The following is a 19,635-nucleotide window of genomic DNA, read 5'->3' as shown; positions in this document are numbered from 1 at the left end:
TAACATTCCCAGCATGTGACCATCCAGACTGCTGATGGAGCTCCATAGACAAAGCCTTCCCTCACTCCTGAGAAGGAAAACAAGGCAATTTCTTTCCGGGGCCACAAGCGGGAGAGGCTGTTGAAAAGGAAATTTCCCATCCCATCTCATTCTTCCTGCTATGGAAACGCTTCAAGATCAATTCATCACTTATTACTTCTCGGCTTCCAAAGATGGATTGTGTAGATATGTAAAATAAGTGTAACAAATAAAGAAAATACATTTAAAATGTTCAAGAATTGGCCAATTTGGCAATATTTCACCTCAATTTTATATGCTGTCATATATACTTGAAATACATGTGCGCTAAGCATGACAAATATATAGAAACTCAAGCTCTATTATTTTGCTGTAATGGGCCAGGGGAATAGCCCTGGAATAATATTCTTCCATCTCCAGCAAAGGCTTTTCTCTGAAGCTATCTTAATGTTGGGAACAAAACCGGGGTGATTTCTCAAAAGTGTGTTTTCTCAGATTAACCCACACACCAGGATGGTAACTGCTAAAGGATGTGAAAGGGGCAGACGGCTGGAGACTGGTTCTGCTTCTTCCTTTCCTATCACAGAAGGCATAGAATGTTGGAACTGAAAGAGCCTTAGAACTTAGAATTTTAGAACTGGAATGTAACAGACTGACTGAACTGGGAGGGACTTTAGTACACAGAATGTCAGAATTGGGAGGGGCCTCAGAACCCAGAATGTCACAGCTGGAAGGCCTTTAGAACATAGAATGCCAGGTCTAAGTTCAGTCATTTTTCAGTCATGTCTAACTCTTCCTGACCCCATTTGGGCTTTTCTTGGCAGAGATACCAGAGAGGTTTTTCATTTCCTTCTCCAGCTCATTTTACAGAAGAGAGAACTGAGGCAAATAGGGTGAAATGACTTGCCCAGGGTTGCACAGCTAATCAGATTCGAACTCAGGAAGATAAGTCTTCCTGACTTCAGGCCCAACGCTCCATACTACCTGGCTGCCCGTGTCTAGGAGGGAACATTAACAACACTAGAGCTAGAATGTCAGGTCAAGAAGGGACCTTAGAGACACATAATCCAATTACCTCAGGCTACAGAGAAATAAACTGAGGTCTAGAAAAGCCACGTGATCTGTTCACGATCACACAAGTTGGAAATGCAGCTCACAGCTTCAAGGTACATACTTAAAAAGGCCCTCTTTCTGGTGAAGACCATTGATTGACAGGAATATCTATGTGATGCTGTGCACCATTTTTGAAGGCTCTACTCATGTGCGTTTAATTTCATCCTGAACCATTGTCTCTCCCTGAGTTAGTCTTCCTGGGTCTCTGGAGGTATTCTATAGGCTGCCAATAAAACAGTCCTGCTACTTTCCTTTTCCAATACCGGGCATGGTCGTATAGAGACAGGCAGCCAGTCTTATTCTGGAGGCTTACCGAATCTCATTCTCTGGAAATTCTTCCTTGTATCTAACCCCCATTCCTCATGTTGCTGTTTAAATTTATTTCTCTTATTCTGTTTTCAAATGATCCTTCTCTCCCCCCCACCCCCTTTTTATTCTTTCCTTGTAGAGTCCCAGAATTTTAGGGTTTAGAAGGTATTATAGGGATCATCCTATACCACTCCCTTTCTTTAAAGATGGAGAAACGATGGCCCAAAGAAAGGGAAGTGTCAGAGTCAGGACTGAACCCAGGGTTTCTGACTCCCAGGTCTTTCCACTCTACCAAAAGGCTGGCTTCCTTTCACTCCTTTGGCCTCCTAGTAAAAAGCCTTTTGTCTTAGAGGATGCTAGGTGGTGAGCTGAATAGAGTGCTGGGCCTGGACTTGGGATGACTTGAATTCAAAGACGTCTTCAGATTCTTTCTAGCTGTGTGACCCTCGGTAAATCTCTTAACTCCGTCTGCCTTGATTTCCTCAACTGTACAATAGGAATAATAATAAACATACCTCCCGCAATTGTCATGAGGATCAAATGAGATATTAGTAAAATGCTTAACACAGTGCCTGGCACATAGTAGGTGCTTAATAAATGTGTGCTCCCTTCTACTTTTGTAGGAGACAGCAGAGATGTTAATTTTGTACTCCCTTCCTGTACTTTTTTTTTTTGCAAAGATGGGGGACCATAGCTAGAGAATATTGCTTACACGGTAAGAATTGGTTGGTTTGTTGGTTAGTTTTGCTGAACTCTTTTTTCTTCCTTAATTTTTTTTTAAAATAAGGGGTACCTTATTGGAAGGGGAAAAGGATATGAAGGTAATATAAAATAAAATATGTCAATAGTTTTTAAAAATGCGTTCATAGTGCTCTGGACCAAGTTTGGGTGGAAGCAGATCTCTCTGGTCTTTGTCTTGGGCTGTGCTGGAAGGAAGGAAGAATTTATTAAGTGCCTACTATGTGCCAGGAACTGGGCTAAGCATCTGGGGATACAAAGAAAGACAAAAGACAGTCCCTACCCTGAGGAGCTCTCAGTCTAGTGGGGGAGGAGACAACATGCAAACAACTATACACATATCAGATACACACAACATGAACGTAAGGGAATCTCGGGAGGTGAAGGCATTAACAATAGGGGTGGGAGTGGAGGGTAGCACTTAATTAATGCTTCCTTTTTTCCTTTCTTCTTTATAGCCCCAGTGTTTAGTCCAGTGCCTGACACATAGTAGGTACTTCATAAATGTTTGCTTCCCTTCTTCTTTGTAGCCCCAGTGCTTAGCCCAGTGCCTGACACATAGTAGGTGCTTAATAAATATTTCTTTCCTTTCTTCTTTATAGTTCCCATGCTTATCCTAGTGTCTGGGCACATAGTAGGTGCTTAATAAATATTTCCTCCCTTTCTTCTTCATAGCCCCAGGGCTTAGCACAGTGTCTGGCACATAGTAAGTGCTTAATAAATTTGTGTTGATTGACTCAATGATGGGTATTTGTGCCTGGTGCTGCCTGGGTGTGTGCCTTTGGCTGAGCAGCTAGCTGCTCTTTCATATGTTGCCTTATGCCCAAACCTATCAGTATGCATGTATGGGGGTGCTTTATGTAGGTCCATGTCTTAATATGTGTGAGCTACAATGTTTGTACCTCTGCTTCTGAATTTGTGCCCGGGGTGGGAAAGGTGAGATTTGAGCTTAATCTTGAAGGAAGCCAGGAAATGGAGACCAGGAGGGAAAACAGTCAAGGTATGGGAGTGAAAATGGTTGAAGTGTGGAGATAGCGGTGATGTTGTGTTCAAGGAACAGCCAAGAGGCCAGTGTCATCAGACTGTAGAGTTTATACGGGAAAGGAAGGTGGAAGAAGATTGGAAAGGTGCATATGTTGAGGCGAGGGGGGGAGGCAGGCTGTGAAAGGCTTCAAATGTCCCAAACAGAGGATTTTATACTTGATCCTGGAGACTAGAAGTAGCCACTGGAGCTTTTAGACTTCTAGAAGCCCTGGTCCTTCCTCCTGTCTCTCTTTTCTATTTTGTAGGAAGAAGGTGAGGAGGATTTGGTCTCTAGCTGGTTGGTTCAAACAAGGGTGACTGAGATATTGGATCCTGGGTTTTAGGCCATGTTCACTCTCTGGCTGTCACCTAAGCAGTCCTTTGCAAGTTTGGGATGTTAGGGTGATCCACATTCCTCAAGGCCCCGTTGTGAAGCTCACAGTCTTGGACAAGGCACATGGGACAGCCAGTCCTAAGATTCTGGCCAATGGACCAAGGAATCTCTTCTGGGGATTCCCCTGCCAAGCTGAGAGCTAAAAACAGTCAAGGATTTTGAATCAGAGGACCTGAATTCAAACCTTCATCCTGTTGTGTGACCTCACTCACCCAGCTTTTGGTCTGAAAGGGAAAAGGAAGAAAGCCCAGCTCACAGCTGGTGCCTACTTTTTCTCTCTTCCTAAGGAAATGCCACCCAAATAGTGGCTGTCATGGAGGCAGTGGGCCCCAAAGAGAGGACTTCTTAGTTCCATGTTGAGATGCTGGAATGTTTACAGAGGAACTGCAAACCTTTCCATCTAGTCCTAATGATTCACCCTGGGCTCCAGCTCTGTTTTCTCCAGCAGCATCACCATCTGGATGGATCTGCTATTGGGAGCTGAAACTTATGTCCAGAACTTGTCATCAACCTCCTCCCCTCCTCTACTCAAAGCAGATTCATCTTTCCAACCTCCCTACATATATACAAGGGACATTTGAAGCCCTTTACAGCCTGCCTTTCCCTCCCCACCCCCACCTTTCCAGTCTTCTTACACTTTTCTTTCTTGTACCCACTCTATAATCTGATGACACTCATCTCTTGGCTGTTTCTTGAACACAACATTCCCCCCTCCCCAGACTCCAAGCATTTTCACTCCCATATGTATATACACATATACGTGTGTACATATATGTACACATATATACACATATAAAACATTTATATAGACATACTTATTTATATGAATATATATTTTATGTATTATATAATTATGTGTAAGTATATATAATTTGTATATTTTCATTTTATTGACTCATATAAAGTTTATACATAATATATCTTATATAAATATACCATATTACTTATAACATGTATTTTAGCATCTAAATATATTTTATAGATAGATTTATATGGAAATATATACATATATTTCCACAGTATAAAAATATACCTATGGGCAAGCATTTAAAGGATTTTTAAATTATTAAAAGATTATTAATTGTCAAAAAGAGAAGTGTGTATTGAATCTTGGATGTAATAGGAAGTACCTAGAATTTCTTGAGTGGAGGATGGGTGACATGCTCAGATTTGCATGTGGGGAAAAAAGCATTATTCCTCTTCACTTATGCTATATTCTAGACAATCTGGATGACTAGCATCTCCCTGACTTTGTCCTGTCATCTCCTACCTCCATACCCTTGCATTGGCTGTGCCCCCTGCCTGGAACATCGCCCCTTATCACTTTGGCTAGTTAGAAGCTTTTTCTGCTTTTAAGGCCTAGCCTTGGAGCTTTCCTGGATCCAGGTGATCTCCCCCTTCTCTAGCAACCCAAGAGCATGCCTTGTGAATCTCTCCTGGGCTTCTATCACAATCTAACTCAAAGCCAACCTCTTTGCATACAGATCAAGCTCCAATTTCACAGACTCAAGGTTCCTTATTTTTGTATCCCCAGCACCTCAATCCCCGAGTGGACCCTTCATAAGTATTTATTGAATAAACACCTCTTGTCACTGCTGTGTGGTGATGTGTGAAGAATGCTGGGTTTTAAGTTGAATGGGTTGCCATCTACTACCCATGTGACCTTGGGCAAGTCACTTAACTTCCTTGGGTCTCAGTTTCCTCAACTGCCAAAATTGGGGGAAGGATTGTACTAGATCAGGCCTTGAAGATGCCTTCTACCTCTAAATCTATGACCCTATGATACTAGAATAGAAAAGGAGATGAAAGACTGCTCGAGCTGGCAGGGACATGGAAAGATTGAATGTTAGAACATGGGATGTCGTGGAAGAGACCTTAAAAAAATTTCCACCCCTTCAATTTTAAATTGAAGAATAGCAAGAAACAGAATCCAGAAAGGGACGATAATTTATGCTTGAGTTTGGGAGGGTCAACACTTTTTTGGAGGAAGGCATAGATGGTCTTATTGATCAAATTCAGACTACTAGCCATGGTCAGAGCCAGGATTCAAACATAGGTATGTGGATTACAAATCTGGGGCTCTTTTTATTACCCTATACTGTCCCTCAGGGCAACCAGGTGGCTTGGTGGTTAGAGTGCCAGGCTTGGAGTCTGGAAGACCTGAATTCAAATTCAGCCTCAGACACTAGCTGGGTGACCCTAGATAAGTCACTTCAGCCTGTTTGCCTCAGTTTCCTCATCTCTAAAATGATCTGGAGAAGGAAATGGCAAACCACTCCAGTGTCTTTGCCAAGAAAACCCCAAATGGGTCACAAAGAGTTAGATATGACTGAAACAATCGAACAGCAACATACTGGCTCTCAGGCTCTTGGCTCTTGTGGGATCTGAATGACGGCTACAAGGGACGTTAGAGGTCTTCTAATCCAAGCCCCCTCATTTTATAGATGAGAAAGGTTAAGTTACTTGCCCAAGGTCACCTAGGGATGAAGTGAGGACCTGAATTCAGGCCTGTTCCTTTTTTTTTTTTCCTTGGGCATGTGTGGAGGGCAGGGGGATGGGGTGGGGGTAGTAGGAGACAATCAGTATCCCTTCCCCCTCACTCTCCATCCTCCTCTCTCAGTCTCCCCCTCTGACTCATCCTGCTCTCTGCCCTCCTCCAGAGAGCAGAGGAAGGGAGTTGACCAAACTCTCCCTCCTCAGGAAATGAATGTGCCTGCTCCCAGAGGACCCTCCAACCAAATGGTAATTGTTGAAACAGCTCTGCCCAGAGTGGTGGTGAGGAGGGGCCATTGGTGGGGGCTGGGGGTGCGTTAGGGAAGAGCCACATCCCTGGCCATCCCCGCTGTAAATCTTCCCGAGGACCATTAAAGGCCTTGCGACTCAGAAACAAATTAAGAGGCAGGAGGATCAATGTTATTTTTTCCACAAGCTGAATTCATAACAGTTTATGGCAAAATCAATGCAAATCTTCATGAATAAAGCAGTGGCAGGTGCACATTACAGAATAATAAGAGAGGATGAAAACCCACAGCCAACCAGCAGAAGCGTCAGGTCACTGCCAAGGAGGCAACTGATGGCAGATCGTTTATCTGCCCCATTGGCTCTTATCTTCAGAGCTGGAAGAGACCTGGAGAAGAGAGGATGTCAGAGTTGGGAGGGAACTGGAGTATGTAGCATGTCAGCTGTGTGTGGACTTAGAACCCAGAATGTCAGAGTTGGGCGGGATCTTAGAACAGAGAATGTCAGAGGTGGGAGGCCCTTTGAACAGGGCATGTCAGAGCTGGGCGGGGCCTTAGAATATAGAATATCAGAACTGGAAAAGGGCTCTTAGAACAGAGAATGTCAGAGTTGGGAGGGGCCTTAGAATATAGAATGTCAGGGCTGGGAGGGTCCTTAGAACACAGAATGTCAGAGCTGGGGGAGGGGCTTTAGGACACAGAATATCAGAGCCGGGAGAGACTTAGAATATAGAATATCAGAACTGGGAGGGCCCTTAGAACAGAGAATGTCAGAATTGGGAGGGGCCTTAGAATGTCAGAGTTGGAAGGACCCTTAGGACACAGAACGTCAGAACTGGGAGGGTCCTTAGAACAGGGAATGTCAGAACTGGAAGGGTCCTTAGAACACAGAATGTCAGGGCTGGGAGGATCCTTAGAACAGGGAATGTCAGAGCTGGGAGGGCCCTTAGAACATAGAATGTTAGAACTGGGATACAGAACATCAGAAAGTTGGCCCAAGTATCCAGAGAAGGTACCAAGCAAAAGGATGAGTTTGATCAAGGGAGAGAAAGCGGTCCATGCCTGGCTAATGGCTTATGGCCCCAAAGCTTCTTCAGGACTGTGGCTCAGGACCACTGTTATGACCTATTTATCATTCAGTTGCATTTTCTTTCTTCCCTTCCTCCGCCCCCAATTTTAATTAGATATTGATAATAGATGTTGGTACAATGGATCCCCATGGTCCAGGGCTGTCTGGGGCAGAGAGAGGCAGCTGCAGAGGAATGGAGGATGGGGAGGGACAAGAAAGGCCACTCACTCCCACTTCATTCATTCAATTCATCCAACTAGCATTTATTAGCACACCTACTATGTGTCAGGCACTGTGTTGGTTGCTAGGGACAAAAAGGCAAAAATAAGACAGTTCTTGCTCTCAGGGAGCTACCATTCCCCCTGGGGGGGGGAAGGGTGGGGCCAGAGTTACAAGTACAAAAACAAGTGGATAGAAATTAGGCACCTATAATGGGGAAGGGTAGCTGTAAGCCAATACCCCTGGGTTCAAAGGCCATATAGACACCCATCTATAGTGAAAAGAGCATTGGTCTTGGAGTTGTAGGAGGCAGTGTGGTATGGTGGTCCTGGGTTTGAATCTTGGCTGTGTGACCTTGGGTTAGCTGCTTCCTTTCTCCGGTCTTCAGTTCCATCACCTGTAAAATGATCCCTCAGGTCCCTTTGCATTGTTAAATTATAAGAGTGTTTCATAAACCTCGTTTTCTCCCCAGACATGAACTCAATGGAGATGTTCTCTTTGTATCCCAGTGTTATGTTCAAAGTTTGCCTGTTCGGAGCAAAATACATGCTTCTTCTCAACTCTGGTCCCCCTGCCCTCTGCCCCATACCCCCAGGAGAGATCATAGAAGTAGAGCAATTTAGATAGATTGGAATGGACTCTAGAGGACTTATGGGTGGGGGCATTCATTGCCTGGCTTGGGGCCAGAAGCCCAGAGGCTCCATCCCCTGCCTCTACCTCTCCAACCTTGCATTGTCAGCTGGTTTTTAATGTCCTGAGGTGGTGAGTCCAAGTCTTCTGAGAAGGAGCAAAGCAGTGGGAAGGGTAAGATCAAGGGAGAGTGAGACATCTGAGTCTGGCAGAAAGCACACAGCCCAGGAGCCCCGGCGGGACTATGGCTTAGCACCAATCTGTCAGCAGTATGGTTCAGTTACATTTTCTTTTTTTGTTTCCCCAATGTCCATTTTAATTAGAGGATGGCTCTCCCAACTCCCTCCTTTTTTAGATGGGTAAACTGAGGTCTAGAGAAGTTAATTGTCTTGCTCAAGGTCATATGATCATATGATGAGCAAAAGTGATAAATTGGGATTTGAACTCAGATCATCTGATGGCAGAGCCAGCTTTCTTTCCAATGGATCATGTTGCCTCTCATGCTCTGGCCACCTGAGCTTTGTTTGTGCAGTGGGAAAACCTGCTTCTTGGGGTGATTCTCCAGCTCTTTGATTTGCCCATAGCTCTATGACTAGGACCAGGCAGAGAAAATAGACTAGACTGGTTGGCCGGGAGGTGGTGGAGGCTGCAGAAACATGGCGGAGGGGAGATGACACTCACTGAGGTATGATCTTCCAAGGGAAGCAGAGAATAGCAGGGGATAGCAGGGGATAGCAGGGGATAGCAGGGGATAGCAGGGGATAGTGGGTAGCAACCTCAGCTGGGTATCAACAGACCAGAAGTGCAGTTCTTGCTCTGTCAGACTTTCACTGGGATTTTGGATAAGTCACAACCTCTCTGGACCTCAATTTCCTCATCTTATGAGCCTACGATTAGTTTCTTGTCCACTAATGATGTCACATGGATCACTACCAGGCCAGCCAGAAGCTGCATTGCCCTCTCACCCTCCATTCCTCCTCCTGGCCAAATTTCTCAAAGTGAGATGGAATTCTGAGAATTTGTCCTGTCTGTTAAAGGAAATAGGGAAAAGGGAGAAGGGAAGGAAATAAACATTTATATAGCCCTACTATGTGCCAGGCATTGTGATAAGAGCTTTTTACAAATGTGATCTCATAAAATCTTCACAATAATCCTGCAAAGTAGGTGTTATTATTATCCCCATTTTACAGTAGAAGAAACTGTTGCAAGCAAGAGATTTAATTGATTTACCCTGGGTTACACAGTTTGTAAGTGTCTGAACTTACTGACTCCAGGCCCAATGCTCTATCTACTGAACATTGGGAAGTGGGTGCTATTATTAGCCTCATTTTACAGTTAAGGAAACTGAGGAAATCAAGTTTTTTTTTTTAATAACTTGCTTAGGTTCACTTCAGATGCTTCTTGAGGCTGAGTCAGGGAGCACTTGGTCTCCAAATACTATAGAGGTAGAGTTCAGGCTCTTTCAAAGATACAAAGACTTCGACTATGGGCATGGTTTTGGACAAGGTGTCTTGTCTAGAACCAACCTAGCTAAATGCAGACAGGCCCAATACCAGGTTGGCTGAAGGGTAATGAATATTTTTGGCCATATAAACTCATGACCCTCATCTACTGAAGCTCCTATTGGTGGGCAGAACACTAAATTGATGAATTCATGAATCTCTGTGTTAGGGTTGTAGGGAACTGAAAGTAGTCACAACCTCCCTTCCTTTTTCCTAGAGGTGGGGGACTGTGGGTATGGAACGTTGCATGTCAGACTCAATCGATGTATGCATTCATTTTTGCTCAGTTTTGTTTCCTTCTTCTTCCTTTTTAATTCTTTGTTTCAAGAAGGAGAGTGGTGGGGAGAGGGATGCCTTTGTAATTGAAGGTGATATAAAGACAAAAGATATCAAAATTATTTTTTTAAAGGTGTGCAAGTCACATGACAGAAGATGGAGAAATAAGCCAGTCTCAAAATAACTTCCAATACCCATTACCTCATATCAACTAGTAATATGACAGATATATAGATACTAAGATTATAACAAGGAGAGAAGATAGGAAATACCTCTATATCTCTATTCCAGAGGCAGCTGGAGGCACATTGGATGGAACTCTGGGCCTTGAATCAGGATAGACCTGAGTTTAAATCTGGCCTTAGACATTTGCTAAGTGTGTGACCCTAAGCAAACCATAAAAAAACACAAACAAACAAAAACCCCTTTGTTTGCCTCAGTTTCCCCAACTGTAAAATGAGGATAATAACAGCATCCACTTCTTAGTGTTGTTGTGAGGATGAAATGAGATATTTAAAAAGTACTTATCACTTGCATGGCACATAGTAGGTGCTTTAAAAATGCTTGTTTCCTTCCTACACAAGGAAGAGCCTCTCCTGCCCCATACTCTGAAGTTTACTGCAATAATCTCCTTTTTTTTTTTTTAGCTGAGGTTGATTTTAATACTTCCCCTACACCTCAACATGGCAATGTCCCAATCTCACCAACCTCTCATATCTATTCCTTGAGAAGAGAGGGAAGACTAGCATTCTTCCCTGTTGGAGATTGTGAACAATTTGTGGGAGAAGCAAACAACAGTAAAGAGACAATCCATATAGAGAGAAATCTGTGTGGGTATGTGAAATAATCCAGGTACAGTTGAACCCCATCCCCTATGGAATTTTCATGTTCTGGGTAGCCAGAAAATGCCAGCCCCACCCTCTTCCCAACTTGAGTATTGCTCTGAAATCCCCCAGGCCTAATGGCCTGGAGAAGATAAAATATGGATGCTATGGTTGGGAAAAGGGACAAGTTGTGTAAACACATAACAAAATGCAGTATTTTCTGAAGGCAAGGGATCAGAAGAGAAATTCTGGAGCTTCCATTTGTGACTGGGAAAAGAGACAAACCTTAGCAACTATCTTAGGGTAGAGACTAAGAACACCAAAAGATAAAGCATAGAGACAAGTTGAGCTTCCAAGCAGAAAAAAAAAAAAACAGCAGGGAGATCCAAGAAGAAAAATAGAAAAAAATAAGCAGGGAAGCCAAGAAAGGTATAGGTATAGTATAGAAATATTATCATGTATAGTATCATCATAGTATAGTATAGAAATATTATTATGTAAAGAAAAATAAATCCCCTCCCTCAAAAAAAAGCAAGGCAACAAATTCTACATGTCCCCTAGCACTAATGGATCAATACAAGAAATTCAGAATAGTTCAAAGGAGAATAGGAAAACTAAAGGAGAAAATTAGGATGGAATTAGGAGTAAAAAATGACAAATGAGAGTTAGCAAATTTAGAACATGTGACCGAGAATCTATCCAAGGCAGCAGAGATTCTGAAAGAGAATGGCAAATGTGGAACTCAAGAGTGTAGATCTGGAGGACAAATTGACAAACCAAAATCAGAGAACCACAGAACTGGAGGAAGTCATGACTTTGATACAAATCAAAGACACCACTCTTAAGGATAAGATGAACAGAGATAATTTGGAAACATAGGTCTTCCATAAAAGAACGATGAAATAAAAGTCCTGAGTATGATGCCAGTGGGAATAATTGAAGAAAATTATCTAGAGATATTGAAAGTGTTGGGAAAATAGTACTGATTAATAGAATCCATGGACCACTGACTGGAGGAAACCCTAAGCTTCAATCATTAAAGGTCACAGTGATTAAACTTCAGAATCACAATGTCCAGCAACAAATATTGTAAGCAATAAAGACAAGGGCCTTTAGCTATCAAGGAAAACAATTTTAAACAGTCTAGGACTACTTCATATCTCAGAAAACAAATGAGAGATTCAGTTGTGGCATATAAAAAACAAAAAGGGTGTGGCGAAACCCCAGAATAACATCATGCAATAACATTACTTATCAGTGAAAATAGAAGAAATTCCTTCAAAAGAATTTAGTGACAAGCAGTTCAAAGGGGGAAGCATAAGAAAAGTACAATTAGTAAGAAGAGTATGAATAATAACAATATGCAAACAATTCAAAGGGGAGAAATACAAAAAAGTGCAATTAGTAAGACGAGTATAAATAACATGCAATCTTTCAAAGGGGGAAGCACAAAAAAGTATAATTAGTAAGAAAAATAAAAATAATACCAACTCTCATGATTCTATGCTATTGTTCTAAAATTTATTAATTTTCCATTGAAAGCTCTAATTTCTATTTATTTGTATTTACTCCTAATATTTACTCTGAATTTCTTCCTTTATGAATTTTATTTCTTTTTTTTAACCATTCTAGAGTTTCTTATTGTTGTTTCACGTTCTCTTAAAAGTCCACCAGATTCTAGCTCTCATCAGGCATTACTGACTCATTTTCTTTGGAAATATTTGATAAATAAGCTTTAGTTTCTCTTTGAGATTTTATTTATTCTTTTGTTTTGTTTTGTTTTGAGAATCTTCTCTGTTGGTTTATTTTCCTGCCCGCTGAACTTTTATTGAGGTGTTTTCTATCATTAGCTTAGGTATTTTAGCCTTTTGGCCAGGAGGGTGGTGGTGGTGGTATTTCCCTATTACCCACTCTTTGGTCACTCCCCTTTCCCTAGTGGACAGATGCACAAAGATGGACTATAAGCTTGCCTGAGCATCCTCCAGTTAGGCAAAATGAAGGTTGCTGGCCTGAGTTTCTACCCTGAGTAACTGCTGGCAGCATAGGACCTTCTCCAGTTGGTTTTTTAATCCCCTTTCTGTCAAGTCCTATTCAGCTACCTGTACAAGCAAGCTTTCAGTCTGCCTCATTACTTCCAGCAATATCTTCTTTCTCTTCAAATTGTTTAGAAGAATAAATGCATACCACTTCTCTTAGAGTGTGTGTGTGTATGTGTATGTGTACACATGTGTGTGTGGGTGTGCGTGCACACGCACGTATCCTGGCACAGGGTTCCCCACTCCAGATCTGAGCCCCAAGGCACAAGCCTGCAAATTTGCCCAGGCCCACTGCCTGCCATAGATTTGTGGACGTTGGTGGGAGGGAGCGCTGAGTGATTAAATTTCTCCAGTGTTAACATCCAATGTTTTTACCTTGAGGTGGGATGGAGAGATTGGGGTTCTGTCTTCTATGGATTTAGCAGTAATTACTCGATATCTGGCACATCATTCCTTACTTTTGGTATCAAAGGGAGGCAGAAGTTTTCAGAAAGTGACTCATCTTGCTGAAATCTGCTGACCTTACACCGCTTGAATCTCAAACAAAAATTCTTACCTTTGTTGAGGAGCAAAGAGAAAACAATGAGAGGTCAGCGAGGGGTAAAAAGATGGAAGGTGCTATTGATTTTTTTAGGAATCAAAGAAGGGAAGGCGAAATAAATGAATTAACAATTCACAAACTAAATACCATTATCTCATAAATATATCATTATTTTATTTGGTGTGGGGGAGATGTTGGTGAGGGAGAATATTCAGAGGACAAGTGTTTAGGCAGGAAGAAAGGAGGAAGTTGGAAATGTACTCTTGTCAAGCCTGGCCTTGGGAGAATACAGGGGGAAAAATCTCTTCAGTCCCCATGGGGGGATTAAAGAGAGTAGTGTAAGAACAGTCAGGCAAAGGGTCCTGGTGCTAGGGAGCAGGAGGCAGGTGGGGAGACAAGGTAAGGGAGAGCATCAAGATGTACTCACCTAAAGGAAGGAGCAAGAGGTACTCCTATATGTATTTTTAGAAGAGAGGGGATATGTTAGGAAAACCATTAGCTCTTAGCAAGAGGTGGTCTTCCTGAAATGCAGTTCATTCCAGGAGAGAGGGTATATGGGGATCGGAAGGCACCTAGCCATCCAGGGAGTTGGGGCTATGAAAACTGCAGTAGCACAATAAACAAGTAAATGGATGTAGCTCCATGAGTCAACAAGCATTTATTAAGCTCCTACTGTCTCAGGCTGGGGATACAAAGAAAGGCAAAAATAGTTCCTGCTCTCAAGGAACTCATATTCTAACAGGGGGGTGGGGAACAACACACAACAAAGCTGTTGTCCCCCAGAATGTTTACCTTAAATGAACTGCAGAGAAATAAAAAAAAGGACCTGTGGGTGTATACCCCGTGAATGGTAAACTAGATTTCAGAATAGACTAGAAAAGAAGAAAAATGAGGAAGAAGAAATAAATTAATAATTCTTGAAAAAGCATGCCACAGATGAATGTTGCTCAAGATAAGAAGATGAATAAAGGGGTGGAGAGACAGGGAATATTCTGAACCATGCTTTTATCTTGGCTGGGAAAGAACAGAGTATAAAGAGGAAAATGCATAGATAAATAAAAACGAAGCAAGGGAGGATTATAATTTCAGTAATCTCAAGAAACTCAGAGTAGAATAGGGAAGCAGGAGGGAGGAGGTAAGATGAGACTGTTGGGGGAGACTGGGATCTAGGATAAGCAAGGCTAAACTCAGGGGTCAAGTTCTGGCTTAAAAAGGGGGCTAGGAAGAGGGTGGTGGTGGAAATTGATGGGAAATAATTTCTCTGATAGATATGCAGTATCATTGATGTGGACAGTTTCTCCAGTGACGTGGGTCTCCATTCACTCCATTCAAGTTCATCAACCTAGATATCACAGAGAGAAGTCCCAATGAAGGAAGAAGAATAATGTTGGGATACTGAAAGGAGACAAAACCTAAGAAAGAAGTCAGCAGTAAAACCTAGGACCTCCAATGTTTCTATAGGGAAGGCCAAAGTTTAGGCAACAAAGAAAAAGAATTGAGTTCCTAACACAGGGTGGTAAATTTGACCTCACAGATAACGCTGAGATTAGGTAGGACAAAACCCATGACTCGAATATGGTTCTGGATTTGTGTTTCTCATTGAAATGAAACAAAATAGGGAAATAGTGAGTGTATGCAGGGGGGACATTGTGTGTTAAGAAGGAATATGGATATGAGGAATTTCAGAGACCAGAAGAAGGAAGTACGGATGATAACATTGGTTCAAGGTCAATGGAGGGAGAAACAGAAGTAATTTTGTCATTGGAGTGTACTACAGACCATCTGGACAGAGAGATGAAATAGATGAACAATTGGGAAAACAGATCACAAGCCTAGCACAAAGGCAGTAGTGGCTGAAGACTTCAGATATCTATCTGCTGGCACTCTCACTCTGCCAAAAGCCAAATGCCTAATAACTTGTGTTCATGACAACTTCATCCTTCAAAACAAGGGGAAATTCTATTTTGGATCCTATTCTCACTGTAACCAGGACTTTGCCCATGCCTAGATTGCCCAAGATGGAGGCAGCCATATGGGAAATGCCAGGAACCTGCTTGTAGCAGGAGACATTTTGCATTCTCCTCACCAGTTCAGTTCATGGCAACCATGCTGCAAATGAGCAAGACCCTCACCTTTCATGGGCCCCCAGAAAAAGAGGAAAAGGGTGTCCCAGTCTGGGGGACACAAGTTTCAGCAATGAAGCCAGTGGAAAGAGGCTGCTCCCACTGACACAGTAGAGGAAGGCAGGATGAATTCTGCGAGGTCCCTGGAGTTTCCTATATGGTTGCTTCCATTTTGAGTGATTTGAGCACATGCCAAGTCAAGCCTCAGTCACATAATCTACAGGGGAACACTAACAGAGTGAAAATGGTGGGCACCCTCACAAGAAGTGACCATTTCTTTGAGAATTTGTGATAAAGGAGAGGAAATGCAGGCATAGGCTGACATGTACCCTAGATTTGGGGAGAGCTAATTTTAAAAGCTTCAGAAAAAAAGATAGCTAGGATCCCACAGACCACAATTCTACAGCTGACTCAAGTCAGGGAGAATAGGAATTGCTCAAGAATGAAGACACGAAAAGAAAGATTTCCAGCAAGGAAGAACAATGAGAGCTGCGAGAAAAGACTGATGTAGACACACAGGGAACTCACCAACCAGCTTAGACTTTAAAAATGTGCAGAACATAAAAGCAAGGGCAGAAAGAGGGGAGGAAAATCAGAACATGACAATGTTCTATAAAAATAGTGTCGAGTGCTAGAAGTCAGACAGTTACGGATGTCAAAGAAAGCAAAGGATAACCAAAAAAGTGTGTGAAGTGTGTGTGTGTGTGTGTGTGTGTGTGTGTGTGTGTGTGTGTATTGACCTGTATTGGGAGAGAAAAAGAAAAGAAAAGAAAGGACCTTTCCTTGGGAGTGAGGTGGGGCAATGATAATTGACAGGAAGAGAGAAGGGAGAATTATTTAATTCTGATTTTGTTTCTGTTTTCTTGAACCTGGATATAACAAAACAAGTTTGCTGATAGGAGGCTGATACTCAAGATTAGTGGGGAGAGGGAGAATGCACCTAGTTGTCTTTGATGAATTAAAGTAATCTGGATTAGATGAATTACATCCTCCTGGACTGAAAGAACCAGTAGAAGCAATTGCTGATCCCTTACCCGCGTTATTGGAAATATCATGGACAAACACATTGGGATCACAAGATTGGAGAGGGCTAATATTTTCCAAATTAAAAAAAAAACAGAGGACATCAGAACCTGTGAACTGTAAGCCATGGAGCTTGAATTTGGTTCCCAGGAAAACTCTAAAAATTTCATTAAGAGCCTGGTTGAGGGACATCTAAAAAGGGGAGAGGTAATTTCAAAGAGCCAGTGTGGCTTCGGCTTCATAAGGATGTCATGTCAGACTAACCTCATTTCCCTTTTTGATAACTAAATTGGTAGAGAGAGAAATGCTGTAGAGAAAGCTTACTTAGATTTTAGTAAAGCATCTGATAAAGTATCTCCTACTGTTCTTGTGGAGAAAATGGGGAGATGTGAACCAGTTGATAATACAATTAGACGATTCCGAACTGGTTGGATGGCCTGTCTCAATGAGCAGCTGTAACTGATTCAAAGTCAGCTTGGCAGCAACTTTTAATGGAGTGACCCAGGGATCTGGGCTTGACCTGGGCTTCTTAATATTTTTATGAATGACTTCTACAAAAACATAGACGATGTGCTTATCAAATCTGCAGATTATACAAAGCTGGAAAGCATAGCTAACATAGTGGATGGCAGAATAAGGATTCAAAAAGATCTTTCTAAGCTAGGGGATTGGACTGAATTTAACAAGATGAAATTCAGTGGGGACAAATGTAAAGGCTTACATTTTAGCTTTTTTTAAAGCATTGACTGTATAAATACAGGATGGAGGAGTCGTGGTTAGACAGCAGTTATTCTGAAAATGACCCATTAAGACATGGATGATAAGTTCAATATGAGTTAGATAAAATAATGTGACCTTGGGCTATATCTAAAGGCAAGAATAAAAAGTCCTCTGACCTTATCTGGAGTATTGGGATTAGTTTTGGGCACCAGACTGTAAGAAGAACACTGATAAACCAGAAAGCGTCCAGCTGAAGGCAATCAAGATAGTCCAGTGGTGAGGAACCTGCCTCCTCAAGGTCACATGTAGCCTTCTAGGTCCTTGGGTGAGGCCTTTTGACTGAGTCCAAGTTTTACGGAACAAACCCTTTTATGAAGGGGATTTGTTCTGTGAAGTTTGGATTCAGTCAAAGGGCCGCACTTGAGGACGTAGAAGGCCACATGTGGCCTCGAAGCCACAGGTTGCCCACCCCTTGTATAGTCCAAATCATATGAGGATTGGGTGAAGAAACTAGCGGTGTTTAACCTGGAGAAGATTTTGGAGAGACATGAGAGCTTTATTAAAATATCTGAAAAGCTATAGATCTTCACACAGCCAGAGAAATCAGCTTTCTTGTGATGGATTTCCATCAGTGGCTCCAGCCTTTATCTAGCCATGCAGCAAGATAATACCTCTCTTCCAATCAGAAAATTTCCAGGAAGCCAGCTGAAGATTCAGCTGTCTCAGCTGGAAGACTGCAAGGCTTCTATGTTTCCTATCCCTGACTTCTTGCAACTTCTCTTACACCCAATGTAGTCTTCTGCTTCTTCTTACTTTGGCTTCCTCTCCTGCTGGCTTTTTTAACAGCCTTTAATACCTTGAAACAGAGTCTCCTAGTGGTCAGTGACTCATCTTTATCTTATGAAGTAAAATTCATCAAATTCATCTTTCTGTCATTTAAGAACTCAACAGTTCAAACATAATTTTTTTCATTGTCCCCAAATTTATTAGATCTATTTATTTTATCATATATGACAGATAACATAGCCCAACTCTGATGCTCATAACCTTTAAAACTCTAAAAACAATCATATGCAAATGAGTTCATAGATCTAAATGCTCTGTGGCCATCTTTACCTCAGTCGACATTCTGCATTCAAACAGGCACTCTTAGTATAGTCATCTGAAGGGCAGTTCTCTTTCTGGTTCTCAGAAAAAAATTGTGTCTTTTCTCAACATTTTATATGGGACAGTATTTTTTTCCCACAATTTTACTATCCATTTTCCTTACATAAGTATTCTTTTTCTGCCCTTTTCAGTAACCAAAGTGGTTATACACTAAAGACTTACATAGGTATGAAGCTTCTATGCATTTGGGAAGTCTTTGGTTTCTCTCAATCATATCCACATTTTTACATACAATTTTTTTTTGTCATTCTCACTTGCTCTTCCTGTCTTTACATTGAAGTCACCAAGAATCAAAGTATTTATTGACTTCATTTGGAGGGTCTTATTGGGCTCTTGTGGAATTTGTGTGAGGATAAACTTCCTAACATAGAAAGTTTGCGTCTTCATTCTCTTTAACGCATGTTCATATATAAGCTACATTTATTTTTTATCATGGTCTTTTTACAAATACTTCTGAGTACTGTAATACAAGATGATCAAATGTCCCATGAAATGATGTTTCTTAATGGCTTGGGCACACCATAAAACCAGCTCTGCTAACACTCTAGTTTGCCTCTCCAAGGAGAAGTTTGTTTCTTCACTTTCATCACAGCTTATTCCTTTTGTGGTTTCATACATAGAAAGAATGTCATGATCAATATGATTCAGGCCTTCTAAGAGCATGTTACATTCATCAGTTACAGAATCAAAGAGTCTCAGAGCCTCAGAGTTGGGAAGCACTTCAGTGGTCATGGAGTCCAACCTATACTTGAAAGGAATCCATACTATGGCAGACTTGACAAGTGGCCATCCAGCTCCTACTTGAAGACTCCAAAAAAGGAGGAAGCCACTACTTCCTGGGGCAGTCTATTTTATTTTGGACAGCTGTCATTATTAATAAGTTTATCTTCACATAAAGCCCAAATATATCTCTTTGGGTCTTTCACCCATTGGTCCTGATTCTGCCCTCTCAAGCCAAGTCTTTCTTCTACACAATAGCCCTTCAAATATATAAAGATAGCTATCACCTCTCAGATTGAGTATTCTCTTCTCTATAGTACATACCTATAGTTCCTTTAATCTACTTTCATATTAAATAGACTCAAGGCCCTTTATCAACCTGGATGTCTCTCTCTGCCCCCCTGCCCTCCAACTTATCAATGTTCTTAAACTGTAGTGCCTAAACTAAATGC

This window comes from Vombatus ursinus, unplaced genomic scaffold (genome assembly GCF_900497805.2).
Source record: "Vombatus ursinus unplaced genomic scaffold, bare-nosed wombat genome assembly UNPS02014884.1, whole genome shotgun sequence".
Classification (NCBI taxonomy): domain Eukaryota; kingdom Metazoa; phylum Chordata; class Mammalia; order Diprotodontia; family Vombatidae; genus Vombatus; species Vombatus ursinus.
Note: the sequence above shows the minus strand (reverse complement) of the source record.